Here is an 18,669-nt window from a genome sequence, read left to right as displayed (position 1 = left end):
CGTTCTCTCTGGTAGGCTCCAGTACAAGCTGTTCTAAGAATCCATCTCGGAGGGACTCCACAAACTCCCTTTCTTGGGGTCCAGCACCAACCTGATTCCCCCAGTCTACCTGCATGTTGAAGTCCCCCATAACAACTGTAGCATTACCTTTGCGACATGCCAATTTTAACTCTTGATTCAATTTACACCCTACATCCAGACTATTTAATAGTCTTCTATCGGTGTCCTGCTTGAGTCTCATAGTACATGCTTTCATGCATTTGTATCTTTGATAAAAGAGAGAGAGAGGGAGAGAGAGAGAGGGAGAGGGAGAGAGAAATAGAGAGAGAGAGAGAGAGAGAGAGAGAGAGAGAGAGAGAGAGAGAGAGAGAGAGAGAGAGAGAGAGAGAGAGAGAGAGAGGGAGTGAGGAGAGAATGTCTGGGGTGGGTTGGGTCTTCGGTTATGCTGACTGCTTTACTGAAGCATTGAGAAGTATGGACAAAATCCACGGAGGGAAATTGGTTTCCCTGATGTACTGAGCTGTGTTCACAACTCACTGTGGTTTTTTGTAGTCACAGATAGAGTAGCTGCCCAAACCAAACTAGGAAGCATCTGGAGAAATGCTTTCTATGGTGCATCAATAAAAATCAGTAATGGACAAAGGAACATCCCAAATATCTTAACCTCATGAGGAAGTTTAAATGAACTTTCTTGGTCAGGGCATCTACATTGTGGGATCAAGTATCTTAAAACTTTGAAACTTCTTGGCCTCATCACCATTGATGTTGATAGCAGCATGTGCACCACTCCCCTTCCTGACGTCAATGACCAGCTCTTTTGTTTTGCTGACACTAAAGGAAAGGTTGTTGCCATGGCACCATGTTAATAAGCTCCCTATCTCTTCCTGTGCTCCAACTCATCATTATTTGAGATAAAGTCCACTATAGTGGGATCATCTAAAGAGTTGCAGATGATAATAAAGTAGAATCTGGCACCAAGGTCATGAGTAAACAGGGAGTAGAGTCAAGGGCTAAGGACACAACCTTGTGGGGGCATCAGTGCTGAGAGCAATTGTGCTGGAGATATTGCTGCCTGTGTTGCCTTTTCTGAAAGCAAATTGTAGTATATTGTATCACATGTACCAAGCTGGCCGACATGTTCTAGGCCCATAGCCTTTCTCTGCAGCGGTGCCCGTATTTTGGTGTGAGGTTCAGTACGCTGTTTGAACAATTTATATGATCTACTGGAAAGACAAGGTGTCAGATCAGAGGGGGGAGCCGATTTCGCTCGTGCTCCAGTGATGGTCACTCCTCTCTCCATGGCGCTGGGGCTACGAAGACTGTCCCCTGGCTGCTGTGCTCCATGTCCACTAATATGATCAATGCCTGGGCCTAATCTGAGCTGCTCCAGGGTTCAGATCCAAGGACTCATCTTGATTGTTGTTTGCATGATTTGTGTTTTTTTCTTCCTTTTGTTGGTCTTCATTTTTTTAATTGGGTTCTTTTGAGTTTCTTACTTTGTGGCCACCTGCAGGCAAACAAATCTCAAGGATGTGTAATTTATATATTCTTTGATAATAAATGTGCTTTGAAACCCTTTTGAAATCCTTTGAATCAGTAAAAAGCCTGTTTATACAGATCAAGTCATTGCACAGTGAATTGAGCTAGAACTAGGTAAAACAATAGCAATGCAGAATAAAAGCTTGCAGAAGAGTGCAGTGCAGGTAAACAGTGAATAACAAGATCACAACAAGGTAGATTGTAAGGCCGAGAGTCCATCTTATTGTACAAGAGGCCTGGTCCAGAGACTGATTGTGGTTGTGTGTTGTATATGATACAGAAAAAATACTTCACTGGCTGTGAAGTACCTTTGGGCAATCTAGAAGAGGTATAAGAACCTCTCTATAAAGGGATTCTGTCCTTAATCTCCAGAAACTTCCAGAGCTTTCTTGGCTTCCTGTCAGCTTCCCGATGTTAAATGTGCCCAGGGATTCTGGTGCAAACTGGCTCTGGCATCCAGAAATCTGAATTTGTTGAGGATAAGTTTCGGAGCTTCTTCCTTCTTCTGTACAATTCCCCCTAGGCTGGGATGTTAAATTAGATGACAGAGTAGGTACTCAATTTCCTGCTGTAAATTGTGTGAATCCAATACCAATTTAGTCAATCACAATTTCCCCCACCCACTCCCCCTCCTCTGGGAGTGATTTATATTTGAGGAAGCCTTTTATAAATAACAATGAGACACATTTGCCGTCTTGCCTGTGACATTTGCTGACACTTCCCATCATTTCTGGCTGAGCTGCATATACCACCTGAGTTCCATCTGCCTGGCCCAGCATCTGCCAGAAAGACACCAGCCTTAAATCATCTGTGCTAGGGTTTCTGGGACATTCCAGCTGAAAATAAGGCCCAAGAATTTTAGCACAAGAGATTCTGCAGATGCTGGAAATCCAAAGTAACACACACACACACAATACTGGAGGAACACAGTAGGCCAGGTAGCAACCATGGAGAGGAATGAAGAGCCCTAAGTACAAAATACATTTATTATCAAAGTATGAATACTATACAACCTTTAGATTTGTCTGCTTACAGGCAGCCACAAAACAAAGAAACCCAATAGAATCCATTAAAAAAAAATCAAACACCCAGTGCGTAGGGAAAAAAAATCGTGCAAGCAATTAAAGTAAGCAAATAACATTCAGAACTGAAGTTCACAAAAGTGAGTCTGCAACCACGAAGCCAGTCATCGCTGCCGTTGTCCAGTCGATGCTTTAGGCTGAGCTCTGAGTCCTGACGAAGGGTCTCCACCCGAAACAAGGGCTCTTTATTTCTCTCCATAGATGCTGCCTGACCTGCTGAGTTCCTCCAGGTGTGTGTGTGTGTTGCCCAGGATTTTTGTTTACTTGTGATTTACTGAATTAAAAAACTGTCTCCTGAACTTGTGGAACGGGGCAACACATCACAAGAGAGAAGCTGTGCTTTAAGAAAAAGAAACCATTGCATAATATATTTAAGAGGTAGAATTAACTGAAAATTGGCTGGTCTAAACAAATATATGCTTTAATATCACAGTGTCAAGCAGTCACCTTTGGAAGGAATGAAATTAAACACAGAAATGTATTTAAACGATCTCCACAGCACCATATTTCAATTAGAGTTTCTAAGTTGTCAGTTTTGAAGTATAATTTTAAAAGATGTATTCAATAACTTTCAGAACATGCTTGTGCATTTGAAGGAGGTGGACAACCATTTACCGATATTGCGGATCCACACGCACCCACTCACAGCTTGCAAGCAGCAGACTGATTCACATCGCGTCGCAGCTTTCCACTCCAGACACTCAAGCAACAACTACTACTACAACCACATCAACTCAGACCTAGGGAGCCGGCGTCGTGCACCATGACGGACTCTCCACTTCTCCCACTCAAGCAACAACTGAGGTGAACACCTCAGGTGCTTCACTGCCAGAGGTGCAGTCTCACAATCAGAATTTAACCCAACCCGGGCCCTGTCTATACATTCAAATAAAGTACCCCATGGTATTGCTTTGAAGGAGGGTAGGAGAATTTTGCCTATTGTCCCAGCTAGCATTTAACGTAATTAGAAAAGGTCACTTGGTCATTATCTCATCGTTGTTCATGCAGACTCACTGACTACAAACAACACTTTGAAAGTGCTCATCAATATAAAGCACTTTGGGATAACTGAAGTTTATGGCAGGTCCTATATAAATGCAGAATGAAATTGTATAATAATTTGTAAACTAGAGGAAATTGTTCTGAAGCCTGCATATCCTATCAAGCAATCAATATTATGCAGAGAACAGCCTCTTCTGTCCTAGAACTTGGATGATCCTTTATGGATTAAGTAGACTCTGAACAGAGATTAGGTGGGCCAGTACATTTCCAGAAGTAGTTTGTTCTATCTCTTCACAATTCACTGCCTGGGATGAGAGGCAGGGAAGGTGGGCTGCCAATGTAGATGATGAAAACAATATTTACAGAATGAAGAAAATATTTGCATAAATTTGAAAAAAAAAGGGCATTAAAATGACCGAACTGTCATTTTGTTGCCTGGTTAACTAGTGGTCTCTGTTTTGATCAAACAGTATTGATTACTAAAAGCCAGCCATTACTAAAAGAGATTCTGTAGATGCTGGAAATCCAGAGCAACACACAGAAAATGATGGAGGGACTGTTCAGGTCAGGAAACATCTATGGAAAGCAATAAAGAGTCAACTTTTTTGGCTGAGGCCCTTCATGAGGACTGGAGAGGAAGGGGGAAGAAACCAGAATAAAAAGGTGAGGGTAAGAGTACAAGCTAGAAGCTGATAGGTGAAGCCAGGTGAGGGGGAAAGGGAGGTGGGTGGGGAAGTGGGATGAAGTGAGAAGCTCGGAGGTGATAGGTGGAAAAGGTAAAGTGCTGAATAGGAGTGGAGAGTGGACCATGAGAGAAAGGGAAGGAGGAGGGGCACCAGACGGAGGTGATAAGCAGGTAAGGAGAAAAGAAGAAGTAGGAGGGGACCAGAATGGGGAATGGAAGAAGAGAGAAGTGGGAAGCTGAGCAAATACCGATAGAGAGATCAATGCTTATACTGACAGGTTGGAAGCTACTCAGATGGAATATGAGGTGTTGCTCCTCCAACCTGAGAGTGGCCTCACTTTGGCAGTAGGGGAGGCTGTGGCCCAACATGTCGGAATGGGAATGGGGATTGGAACTAAAATGGTTGGCCACCAAGTAGCCATATCAATATTAGTGTAGGTGAAAGGCTAATTGGAAAATGATTGTTTGAGGTTAGCTATTGACCATAAACTTACAGCGACTTCACAGAAATAACATCTTTCCTGTATTGAATGGATCCTGGTTAACTTGCAAAATAGAAAATTTTTAAAATTAATCGCAAATCAGTTTTGAGTAGAAATTGGACAAAATTAGAGGAGTTGAAGCAATTTAAGATGAGGCCAACTGATAGGTTTTGTGAAGGTTTTTAAAGACTTGGAGGGGCATGGTGGTTGAGGAAGAGAAGTTCTAATTGCATTATTTGTGTATATAGCATTTCTTTAAAAGCTGGAGTAAAGACAAAGATAATGACGGAATGAAATTTGTTAACAGTTATAGAGTACTACAGCACAGAAACAGGCCATTTGGCCCATGTAATCATTGCCAAACTATTATTCTGCTGAGTCGTATCGACCTGCACTTGGACCATATCCATCCATACCCCTCCCATCCATGTACCTATCCTGTTAGGTATAGACCTAATTATAGACCTGTTAGCTTGACGTCGCTGGTTGGGAAGTTGTTGGAGTCGATTGTCAAGGATGAGGTTACAGAGTACCTGGAGGCATATGACAAGATAGGCAGAACTCAGCATGGATTCCTTAAAGGAAAATCCTGCCTGACAAACCTATGACAATTTTTTGAGGAAATTACCAGTAGGCTAGACAAGGGAGATGCAGTGGATGTTGTATATTTGGATTTTCAGAAGGCCTTTGACAAGGTGCCACACATGAGGCTGCTTAACAAGATAAGAGCCCATGGAATTACAGGAAGCTTACATACGTGGATAGAGCGTTGGCTGATTGGCAGGAAACAGAGAGTGGGAATAAAGGGATCCTATTCTGGTTGGCCGCCGGTTACCAGTGGTGTTCCACAGGGATCAGTGTTGGGGCTGCTTCTTTTTACATTGCACATCAACGATTTGGATTATGGAATAGATGGCTTTGTGGCTAAGTTTGCTGACGATACGAAGATAGGCGGAGGGGCCGGTAGTGCTGAGGAAATGGAGAGTCTGCAGAAAGACTTGGATAGATTGGAAGAATGTGCAGAGAAGTGGCAAATGAAGTACAATGTTGGAAAGTGTATGGTTATGCACTTTGGCAGAAAAAATAAACTGGCAGACTATTATTTAAATGGGGAAAGAATTCAAAGTTCTGAGATGCAACGGAACTTGGGAGTCCTCGTACAGGATTCCCTTAAAATTAACCTCCAGGTTGAGTCGGTAGTGAAGAAGGCGAATGCAATGTTGGCATTCATTTCTAGAGGAATAGAGTATAGGAGCAGGGATGTGATGTTGAGGCTCTATAAGGCGCTGGTGAGACCTCACTTGGAGTACTGTGGGCAGTTTTGGTCTCCTTATTTAAGAAAGGATGTGCTGACGTTGGAGAGGGTACAGAGAAGATTCACCAGAATGATTCCAGGAATGAGAGGGTTAACATATGAGGAACATTTGTCCGCTCTTGGACTGTATTCCTTGGAGTTTAGAAGAATGAGGGGAGACCTCATAGAAACATTTTGAATGTTGAAAGGCATGGACAGAGTGGATGTGGCAAAGTTGTTTCCCATGATGGGGGAGTCAAGTACGAGAGGGCATGACTTCAGGATTGAAGGGCGCCCTTTCAGAACAGAAATGCGAAAAAATTTTTTTAGTCAGAGGGTGGTGAATCTATGGAATTTGTTGCCACAGGCAGCAGTGGAGGCCAAGTCATTGGGTGTATTTAAGGCAGAGATTGATAGTTATCTGAGTAGCCAGGGCATCAAAGGTTATGGTGAGAAAGCAGGGCAGTGGGACTAAATAGGATAAAATGGATCAGCTCATGATAAAATGGCGGAGCAGACTCGATGGGCTGAATGGCCTACTTCTGCTCCTTTACCTTATGGTCTTATGGTCTTACGGTCTATCCAAGCCACTCTTTAATGTTGAAATCCATTCCACATCCGTCACTTCTGCTGGTGGCTTGTTCCACACTCTCACCAGCCGCCTGAGTACTCGACTCGAGGGATCGCACTACGCTACTACTACCCTCTGAGTGAAGAAGTTTTCCCCTCAAGTTCCCTTTAAATATTTCACTTTCGCCCTTAACCTATGACCTCTAGTTATAGAGACATAGAAATCATATTTCAGATAACCAGTGCACATTAGCATTTGCACTGCTAAATATAACAATACTTGTCTGCAGGACAATATATTCTAGATGAATTGGTTTATGTTTCTATGCCCAGATGAGGGGATTTAGTATAATTACTAAATCGGTCCCTTGTTATTGGGACCAAATAATCACTTGTATGGACTTGGGGGGCGTACTCTGAAGGAGTTAACTACATTTGACAAACTCAGAAAGCGGGAGACACACATATGAAGATCCAAGACAAGACACGGCCCGTCAAAGTAAAAACTACATGAATTCTTTATTGTTTTAAGTAGGATTATTTTCACTTGGAAGCAACTGGCAAGAACCAACAGCTCCTGCAAACGGATAATTTCCCAGCTGGTGAGATACTAATTTCCTGGGCTCTCCACCTTCAAAAGGATTCACAGGAGTGTGGCTATATATGTGTGTCCTTATTCACACCCACTTAGGGACAGCTTGCACAGTTCACAGGGTGTAACCTTTATTTATTTACCAACGGGCCTTTGAAATGATTCGCCGGCAGTCACTTCCAGAGAAGGATGGAATGGATTAGCTCAAAGAGCTTTCACTTTTGTCTGACCTGCAGGAGAGTAGAATACTAAAAGTGTACAGCACCCACCTCACTGCCTTCCCTCAGTGACTTTCTCCCTCCCCCACTGTAGCCCACAGCTTCTTTAGCCACACTGATACCTGGTCTTCCTATTGTTCAGATTTGGGCGCATTAGTGTAGCGGTTTGCATAATACTATCACAGCACCAGCGATAACCAGCCGGGGTTTAAATCCTGCTGCTGTCTGTAAGGAAGTTGCACGTTCTCCGTATGACCTTGTGGGTTTCTTCTGACTGTTCTGGTTCTCTCCCATTTTCCAAAGACACGCAGTTGGGGTTAGTGGGATGTAGGTGTGCTTTGTTGGTGTCACCAACAATACTGCACAGCACTATCCTTACTGATTTGATTTGACACAAATAACACATTTCACTGAATGTTTGATGTTTTAACGTATCCCTGACAAATTGAGCTAATCTCTTTTTTGATATCCGATCATCTTAGTTCCCAGCAAACGCAGTTCATGGTTGTCATTCCCTGGACAATCAAGAATTTTAGGATGTTCCAAAGCATTTTGCATCCAATAAATATTTTAGAAGTTATGGTTGTGACATAGAAATTACAGCAGCCAACCTGCACAGCAACGTCCCAGAAAGAGTTATGCTACAAATGACCAGATAATATATTTCGGAGACATCGAGCATTGAATAGTGGCCAGAATATTTTTCCTTCTTCAGAGATGTATCATGGAAGTTTCAACATCCACCCAACATGTCTCACTATCACCTAAAAAAACACTTTTTTGCATATGTTATCGTTTCTGAGTTCGACCATAAAACCATAAGACATAGGAGCAGAAGTAGGCCATTTGGCCCATCGAGTCTGCTCTGCCATTCCATCATGGCTGATTCATTATCCCTCTCAATTCCACTCTCCTACATAAACTTTGACGCCTTTACTAATCAAAAACCTATCAACCTCCGCTTTAAATATATCCGATGACATGCCCTCACACCTGTCTGTGGCATTGAGTTCCACAGATTCAGCACCCTCTGGCTAAAGATAGTCCTTCTCATCTCTGTTCTAGAGAGATACCCATCTATTTAATTAATTCATTCATTTATTTATTGAGATACAACGTGGATAGATAGGCCCTTCCAGCCCTTCGAGCCGCACCACTCAGCAACCTCGATTGTACCCTAACCTAATCATGGGACAATTTACAAAAGACCAGTTAACCTGCTAACCTGGCTGTGGGAGGATACCAGAGCGCCCGGATGAAACTTATGCAGTTCATGGGGAGATGTACAAACTCCCTCTATTCTGAGGCTGTGCCCTCCGGAGTTGAATGGAAGAACCCCATCAGTAGCCAAGGGATGGGATGGGAAGTTGGCAGCCCTGTCAGGAAGGGAGCTGGACGTCACTGGCATCTGATATTGAACTAGCCTTCTTTTCCTGCCACTCTGAGAATTCTCTTTGACTTCTTCAGGTTATGAGAAACATACTTTATACTTTATTGTCACCAAACAATTGATACTAGAACATACAATCATCACAGCGATATTTGATTCTGTGCTTCGTGCTCCCTGGAGTACAAATCGGTAGTAATTATTAAAAATTTAAATTATAAGTCATAAATAGAAAACAGAAAAAGGGAAGTAAGGTAGTGCAAAAAACAACCGAGAGGCAGGTCCGGATATTTGGAGGGTACGGCCCAGATCCGGGTCAGGATCCGTTCAGCTGTCTTATCACAGTTGGAAAGAAGCTGTTCCTAAATCTGGCTGTACGAGTCTTCAAGCTCCTGAGCCTTCTCCCGGAGGGAAGAGCGACGGAAAGTGTGTTGGCTGGGTGAGTCGTGTCCTTGATTATCCTGGCAGCACTGCTCGGACAGCATGCAGTGTAAAGTGAATCCAAGGACGTAAGATTGGTTTGTGTGATGTGCTGCGCCATGTTCATGATCTTCTGAAGCTTCTTCGGTCTTGGACAGGACAACTTCCATACCAGGCTGTGATGCACCCTAGAAAAATGCTTTCTACGGTGCTTCTATAAAAATTAGTGAGGGTTTTAGGGGACAGGCCAAATTTCTTGGAACATCTTGGGGCTTTTGAAAGTTTATAAGATATAGGTGTATATTTTCAAGTCTGTCTTTGCTGCCTTCTCTCACCTGGAACCACTCAGATTACATTGTTGAGTGATGTTGATTACGTGTTGAAAATCAACAGCAGTGAAGTGAAGCAAAATCTCATCCCTTTCTCTCATCTGAAGACATTTCCTTGTGCTGTTGAGCACATCTGAAGATATCCATGGACCATGTAATCTCAATGGTCTTGATCACTTAAAAAAAATTTACCACAATAATTTGCCCCTTATTGCCTATGAGTATTACATTTGTATCTCTGGGAATTTTTAAAATCCCTATCAGGAGATTAGATATCTGGGGAATGGAGGAGGAAGGAGTAGTTTAACATATTCTATTATCATTGTTGATGGACTAAAGCCACAGGAAATTTGAATGATCATCTATGAGCTAAATTACCCAAGTTAGAATTGGTACACACTAATACCCCTGCAGGGGATACCACATCCACCCGAATTCTGTCCTTTCCCCTCATTCACATTTGTATTTACAAGTAGGGTCTAATAAAGACTAACCAAAAAGTGAAATTCATAGAGGACGACAGCAGATAAACAGGCCCATTGAGTTAGTGCTGCCTAGCCCCATTGACCCCATCATCTGACCAGGTACTAAACCCACCCTGCCTGCTCCAGAGTGACCAAGTTCATCATGCCTCATTGCTGTTGGTTTATTATTGTCACATGTCCCAGGATACAGTGCCAAATCCAACCGAGAGCATATCAGGACCAAATACTTCCTGGGGCGGCCAGTACTGTACAGAGCTGTACAACTTAAGCTCTGCTTTGAAGTCCACAATAATTACCAACTGTGTAAAGATTAAAGATGAGATTTATTTGTCACATGTACATCAAAATATGGGCTGGTAGGTTGGAGATACATCTCTACCAAAGGGGGCGTAAGGTGCTCCTTCCCTCCGCTAGCCTGCAGGTCACCCTTGGGCAAGGCGTAGCACCTGTTTAGCATCCCCAATTAGGGTCATATGAAATCATCGGAGGAGCTGGTGGATGGTTGTATGAGCACAAGTCCTGGTTATGTGACCACTGATTTCAGGTAGGACAACCTCTGAAGAGTATTGGTAATGGCTGGGGTCACCTGTACTGTAAGGACACTGCCCAGAAGAAGGCAATGGCAAACCACTTCTGTAGAAAACTTTGTCAGGAACAAATGAGCATCAAAATGTACAGTGAAGTGCATTCTTTGTCTCAAATCAAGTCAGTGAGGATTGTGCTGGGTAGCCCGCAAGTGTCGTCATGCTTCTGGCATCCACATAGCATGTCCACCACTTTCCACCCCAACCTGTACATCTCTGGAATTTGGGAGGAAACCGGAATACCTGGGGAAACACACGCGGTCACAGGGAGAACGTACAGCCTCCTTGTAGGCAACGGTGGTGCTGTAAAGTGTTTGTGCAAAATAATAGTATCTTCCCTAACTGGAAGATCCAGGAGACACAGGAGATCGCACAATATGGAGCAAAACTAAAACATGCTGAAATTTGGAAGAAAAACACAAAGCGCTGGAGAAACACGCATCAAAGTTGCTGGTGAACGCAGCAGGCCAGGCAGCATCTCTAGGAAGAGGTACAGTCGACGTTTCAGGCCGAGATCCTTCGTCAGGACAGAGAGACGCTGAAGAAGTTCAGACTATCAGGCAGCATCTGAAAAATTGATGTTACAGATCAAGATCCTTCATCTGGACTGGATTGGTGAAAGAAGATGGCGCCAGCAAGCAACGCTACCTAAAGTGATATCCTCAAGATGGTTCACAAAGCAATTCCTCTCACTTTTTTTGACATCGTTTCTCTATTTCAGGTGTGAATCTGCTGCTGTTGGATCCTGTTATCTCCACTCTGGTGATGAGTATTCAGGCCAATTGTGCGATCTGGCGCTTTGCTGTCTCCAAGAAGTTGCGAGCAAAGTGTGCATCATGAAGTTCAAGAAGCCAGGAGTAGATCTGGCTGATTAATGCGCCAAGGAAGACTGAAATCGTTGAAGTGAGTGTGGAGGACAAGGGAGTGTTCATCGACATCTACCAGCCTCTGCCGGAGGTTGGTGACTGTGTCTGACAGTCTCTCTCTCTCCCTCTCGCTCGCTAATGTCAAGGGGAGCTCCTTACATACAGTGATCTCTTTCTCTTTCTCCCGCAATGCTGTCAGTGGAAAGTTTAATCGACGTGGTTTGTATTTTTGGACTCTAATTCAAGTTTATGATGTGTTCTATACCGGTCACTTTTTTTTTCGTTGTTACTTTTTGGCAACTTATGAATCAGGGTGGCCTGCAGGTAGTGAACACTGAGCTGAACTGAACTATGCCTTTTTATTTTGTGTTTTGTATTCTGTGTTTCCACTCATTTTTTTATTGTTGTTTGTTCAACTTTTTTGCATGTGGGGAAAAGGTGGGGGTGTGATGTTTCTCTTTGAATGGGTTAGTTCTGTGGTTCTTTGTTTTGTGGCTCTCTGTGGTGAAGGCGAACTTCAGGGGTGTATGTTGCATACATACTCTGATAAATAACATGTACTTTGGACCTTTGACTAGCCAGTGACCGAATAGTTAGTTAACCACCAACAATAAGGGTTCCAGATTTTTAGCAAAGCACAAGAAAGCAGAAGCCCAGGAGAAAACTTGGGACCTAAAGTAAAAGATGATAGATGGAGAGACTGCAGCTATTATGTGGAGATTTGTGATAAATATCATTATATGATATATATGTACAGTATCTGAAATCCATCTTATGGAAATTTTTGTTTGATGATGAAGTTCAATAAAAAATAAATTACAAAAAAAAAGAACCATGACATATGAGGGGTGATTGATAAGTTCGTAGCCTAATGCAGAAGGAGTCAATTTTTGAAAACCTAGCACACTTATTTTTCAACATAGTCTCCTCCTACATTTACACACTTAGTCCAGCAGTCGTGGACTTTATGGATCCCTTCTTTGTAGAAGTCGGTGTCTTGAACCTCTAAGGTTCTTCAGTGCTCTAAAGCTATCGCACCCAAGACCCCAAACACTGACAGCAGGAATGGGAGTGAACTCATCTGTAATGCATAGAATGACTATTGAGCACATAGAGTCATTTAACACCACAGCACAGAAACAGGCTCTTCAACCCACCTAATACGTGGTGAACTAGTAGGCAGCTGTTGATCCCAGGGGATCATGGGTTTGCACCTCTGGTGGACTATGCCCTCTCCAGGGCGCAAGCCTGGGCGGGACGATTTGAAGAACTGGCTATTGCCCATGCAGTGGGTTCCCCCTCTCCATGTCACTGATGTAGTCCAAGGGAAGGGCAAGTGCCGACACAGCTTGGCACCAGTGTCGTCACAGAGGTTGCCAGAGTGAAGTTGTAATCAACATCAAACTGCCTTAGGGAGACCGGTTCCAGATTTCTTCCTCGGGGTTTACTCCCGAAGCTTTCCCAAGGGTGGGTGTGGCTGCAAGGCAGCGGAGGTTTCAAATCAGTTTTCCTTCTCCTAGGCGGTCTGCCATCCAAGGCTGACGAGCCCCACCTGCCCGAAGCAACTGGTTTTGAGGTGCCAGTGGTCTGCCTTTGCCCCCTCTCTTGTCAGTAGGAACAGTTCCGCCGGGCCTAGTAGCTAAGCCACACGAGAAGGCCAAGAGTTGGAATTAGTTGTCAGAGGCTGTTAGAGCCGCACACCACTCGAGGTACTTTATAGGTAGTGGGAGTTTATCCCCACTACCACCCCTAGCTATGACAACCTTCAGAACCATGTGGTGAACTACTATGTTGCATAGTCCCATCGACTGCACCTGGACCATTGCCACTCATACCCCTCCCATCAATATACCTATCCAAATTTCTATCAAATGTTGAAATTGAACCTGTATCTATCACTTTGGCTGGCAGCTCATTCCAGGCTCTGAGTCAAGAAGCTCCCCCTCATGATCTCCTTAAACCTTTCACCTTTTACCCTTAACCCATGAACTCTAGTTGTAATCTCACCCAACCTCAGTGTAAGAATCCTGCTTGTACTTCCACTAACCAGACCCCTCAGGAATTTTGAATACCTCTATCAAACACCCTCATCATCCCACGTGCCAGAGATATATTCAGTTTTGTTGGTGACATTTCTTTTATTGTTTGAAACTGGAATTTATTATAAGCTGAAACACAGAAACATAGAAACACAACACAATACAGGCCTTTCAGCCCACAATGCTGTGCTGAAAATGTAATTACTTTAGAAATTACCTAAGGTTCCCCATAGCCCTCTATTTTTTTAAGCTCACTTAAAAGACTCTATTTTATCCACCCCACCACTGTTGCTAGCAGCCCATTCCACGCTCTCACCACTCTCTGCATAAAAAACTTACCCCTGACATCCCCTTTGTACCTATTTCTAAGCACCTTAAAACTATGCTCTCTCATGTTAACCATTTCAGCCCTGGGGAAAAGCCTCTATTTACCTGTACAATCAATGCCTCTCATCATCTTATACACTTCTATCAGGTCACCTCTCATCCTCTGTCGCTCCAAGGAGAAAAGGCCAAGTTCACTCAACCTTTTCATGTAAGGCATGCTCCCTAATCCAGACAACGTCCTTGTAAATCTCCTCTGCACCCTTTCTATGGCTTCCACATCCTTCCTGTAGTGAGGTGACCAGAACTGAGCACAATACTCCAAGAGAGGTCTGACCAGGGTCCTATATAGCTGTAACATTACCTCTCGGCTCTTGAACTCAATCCCACAGTTGATGAAGGCCAACGCACCGTATGCCTTCTTAACTACACAATCAAGCTGCACAGCAGCTTTGAGTGTCTTATGGACTCAGACCCCAAGATCCCTCTGATCCTCCGCACTGCCAAGAGTCTTACTATTAATACTATATTCTGCCATCATATTTGACCTAGCAAAATGAACCACCTTACATTTATCCGGGTTGAACTCCATCTGCCACTTCTCAGTCCAGTTTTGCATCCTATCAATGTCCTGTTGTAACCTCTGATAGCCCTCTACACTATCCACAACACCCCCAACCTTTGTGTCATCAGCAAATTTACTAACCCATCCTTCCACTTCCTCATCCAGGTCATTTATAAAAATCACGAAGAGGAGAGGTGACAGAACAGATCCCTAAGGCACACCACTGGAAAAGGAACATATAGTCATAACATTTTGTAGATCTGTAACTCTGATAATTATAATGGGCTCTCCTTTAACTGCTACAAGGGATGAACTGTGCTGATCACCAGATGGGTCCCGTGCCCAGCACATAGTGCAATTATTCAGAAAGTATGGCAGTGCCTCTACTTCCTTAAGAGTTTGCAAAGATTCAAAATGACATCTAAAACTTTGACTAACTGCTGTAGATGTGCAGTGGAGAGGATATTGACCGGCTGCACCACAGCCTAGTATGGAAACACCAATACCCTTGGATGAAAAATCCTACAAAATATAGTAGATATGGCCCAGTCTGTCACAGGTAAAGCCCTCCCCACCATTGAGCACACCTACATGGAGCGTTGTTGCAGAGAAGCAGCATCCATCATCAGGGACCCCCACCAACAACACCGTGATCTCTTTTCACTGCTACCACCAGGAAGAAAGCACAGGAGTTGGGACCCATTCCCCAGGTTCAGGAATGGTTATTACCCCCCACCACCAGTCTCTTGACCCAAAGGGGATAACTTCACTCAACTTCACTTGCCCCATCACTGAAATGTTCCAACAACCTATGAACTCACTTTCAAAGACTCTTCATCTCATGTTCTTGGTATTTATTGCTTATTTATTTTATTATTATTATTTCTTTCTTGTATTTGCACAGTTCGTTGCCTTATGCACCCTGGTTGAATGCCCAATTGGTGAGGTCTTTCATTGATTCTATTATGGTTACTATTCTATTATAGATTTCTTGAGTCTGCTCTTAAGAAAATGAACCTGGGGCATGTATATGTACTTCGATAATGCATTTACTTTGCACTTCTTAAACTTTGCAGCAAGGTAAGAGCTATTTTCTACAAATATGTGTTGAAGGTTGCTAAAAACTGTGATCCAGAGTTTAGTCCTCAAGAAAAGAAGGCAAAAGGTAGCAATTAAATGGCTTGAAATTTTAGATTCTCGTCTTCTCTGCTGCAGAGAAGGTGTGAATAGGCTGATGGTACTGGTAATGCACATGTGGGTGCTGTATTGACAATACACCCAAGTGCCAAAACAAATGCTAAGTGCTGTATCATATTCACACCTCATTTACTTGACAACTTTAGGTGGTTACACCATATTGAATTGAAATGGCTTTATTACTTACATCCTTCATATACATGAGGAGTAAAAATCTTTGTGTTACGTCTCTGTCTAAATGTGCAATGTGCAATTTATAGTAATTTATAATGAATAGTATGTACAACAGGACAGTCAATGTAACATAGAAATACAATTGTATCAGCATGAATTAATTAGTCTGATGGCCTGGTGGAAGAAGCTGTCATGGAGTCTGTTGGTTCTGGCTTTTATGCTGCGGTACTGTTTCCCGGAAGGTAGCAACTGGAACAGTTTGTGGTTGGGGTGATTCAGGTCCCCAATGACCCTTTGGGCCCTTTTTACACATCTGCCTTTGTTAATGTTCTGAATAGTGGGAAGTTCACATCTACAGATGCACTGGGCTGTCTGCCCCACTCTCTGTAGAGTCCTGCGATTAAGGAAGGTACGGTTCCCATACGAGGCAGTGATGCAGCCAGTCAGGATGCTCTCAATTGTGCCCTTACAGAAAATTCTTAGGATTTGAGGGCCGATACCAAACTTCTTCAACTGTCTGAGGTGAAAGAGGCACACAGCTGGTATGTACAGACCACGTGAAGTCCTCGGTGATGTCTATGCCAAAGAACTTAAAGCTGTTCACCATTTGAACCCCAGATCGATTGATGTCAATAGAGGTTAGCCTGTCTCCATACCTCCTGTAGTCCACAACCAGCTCCTTTGTTTTTGCGACATTGAGGGAGAGGTTGTTTTCTTGACACCACTGTGTCAGGATGATGACTTCTCCTCTGTAGGCCGCTTGGTTATTATTTGATATGTAAACTTCCCTATTTCTTGATGTCTATTCCTTTGAGCAGTTTTTCCACAAGAGATGCTAATGTCTTCTCTCCATCTCTTGGCTCCATTTCATAAGTCCAAGAAAAATGAGTTTTCATGTTCCAGTATTTTGTAGAGTTTTGAAAGTTGTGCATTATTCTGCAACCCAGCAGGTTCCAGTGTAAAAAGCTGTCAGGTTTTCATTTCCCCAGAAAATTGTCAATTTCTTCTTAAGCAATTCCTCAAGTGGAAGCTGCCCATGCTTAAATTCTTTACCAGCAGATAGGTATTGCAAGCTATTGCTACACAATGTTAGCAGAGCAAGGTAGCAATCAGAATCTGAATCAGGTGTATTATCACTGACATATGCAGTGAATTTTCTTGTTTTGTGCAGCAGGACAGTGCAATAACAAAATATTAATGTAAGTTACAATGACATAAAACATAATTAGTACAAAAGAGAGCAAAATTGCAAAGTAGTGTTCAGAAATCTGACAGCAGAGGGGAAGAAGCTGTTCTTAAAATGTTGACTGAAGTTCCTGTATCTCCTCCGTGATTGTGGCAATGAGAAAAGGGCATGTGTGGCTGCTTAGGGTCTGTAATGACAAATGGCATCTTCTTGAGGCTTCACCTTTTCAATATGTCCTCTATGGTGGGAGATTTGTGCTCATGATGGAGCTTCAAGATCGTGGTCAATTGGAAAATGGATCGAAAATATTTAGAGACTGGTCTCTTCTGGTGGGTAAACTGTCCTTGTTGGGTCTCAACACCTCTCTCTCTGGAACTGGATCTTGAACTTCTTAACAGAAAGACCACAGTCAGTAACATGTCTAGCTCTGTCACACAGAGTACTGCGTGCTCAGCCTGCTGCTGATGGATGACTGCACTGCTAGATCCAGTTCGAACTGAATCATCATGAACCTCGATGGGCCAGATGGCCTAATTCTGCTCTTATGTCTTATGGTCTTATGGTCTTATCAAATTTGCTGATGGCACAACAGTGGTTGGCCTCATCAACAACAATGACGAGATGGCATACAGAGAGGAGGTAGAGCAGCTGGTGGAATACTGCGAGCACAGCAACTTGAGTCTCAACATGGCCAAGACTAGAGATGATTGTTGTGGGCTTTAGGAAAGTGAAGGATGACAACTCCTTACTACACGTAAGTGGCTTCTCCGTGGAGAGAGATAGGAGCACCAACAACTGAACCTCCTGACCATGTCTGCATATCTTCATTCATTGAATTGGCTGATAAGATATTTGTATTAACAAGCAGGTGTATCTAATAAAGTGGTCATTGAGTGTATTTCTGCCCTACATATTGGATGGAATCCACTATTAGAGCACTCCTTCTACCATACATATCAGGGCAAGAAAACAAGGAGACCATTCAGGAAACTCCATATAGACCATAGATTCAATGTTGACACTTACTTTGCCTTAGTGGATGTACTGTTTACTAGATAATGGCACAGAGATATTTAAACATGGAACTAGGATTGGATCATATGCCTCCTTGAGCCTGCTTATCATTCAAAAAACCTTGGCATTTGGTAAAAGACATGGCCTTGGTTCCCTTAGTGTCCGAAAACCTACTGATCTTGGCATTGAAACCAAAGCCCCCAAGACAGCAATTCCCACCAAAAAACTAACAATTCTCTGAATAAATAAATAATTTGTCTCAGTCCTAAAAGACCAAACCCCCATTTTTCTGTGCAGTTTGTTCTCCTTTACACACTGGTTGTCTGCCTTGTTAGCACAGTCTTCTATTGATTCTGTATTGATTTATTGAGCAACACACATCAAAGTTGCTGGTGAACACAGCAGGCCAGGCAGCATCTCTAGGAAGAGGTACAGTCGACGTTTCAGGCCGAGACCCTTCGTCAGGACTTCATTAGTCCTGATGAAGGGTCTCGGCCTGAAACGTTGACTGCACCTCTTCCTAGAGATGCTGCCTGGCCTGCTGCGTTCACCAGCAACTTTTATGTGTGTTGCTTGAATTTCCAGCATCTGCAGAATTCCTGTTGTTTGATTTATTGAGTATGCCTAAAAGCAAA

General features: G+C 43.2%; 1 long non-coding RNA gene across 2 annotated transcripts in view; it reads left to right on the top strand.

The window, feature by feature from the left end:
* Positions 1-9,187: 9,187 nt before the first annotated feature.
* Positions 9,188-18,669, top strand: part of LOC140200555 (uncharacterized) — a 124,798-nt gene continuing 115,316 nt past the window's right edge. Inside the window, exon 1 of one of the 2 annotated variants that reach the window (XR_011886661.1) lies at positions 9,188-9,290. This is a non-coding gene — a long non-coding RNA (uncharacterized lncRNA). Of the gene's footprint in view, positions 9,291-15,466; positions 15,544-18,669 lie in introns of those variants that run through there. The other variant, XR_011886660.1, reaches the window with a different exon arrangement.

Source organism: Mobula birostris, chromosome 7 (genome assembly GCF_030028105.1).
Source record: "Mobula birostris isolate sMobBir1 chromosome 7, sMobBir1.hap1, whole genome shotgun sequence".
NCBI classification, from domain to species: Eukaryota; Metazoa; Chordata; class Chondrichthyes; order Myliobatiformes; family Myliobatidae; genus Mobula; species Mobula birostris.
The sequence above is the reverse complement of the archived record's forward strand: the minus strand, read 5'-3'. Positions and strand labels throughout refer to the sequence as shown.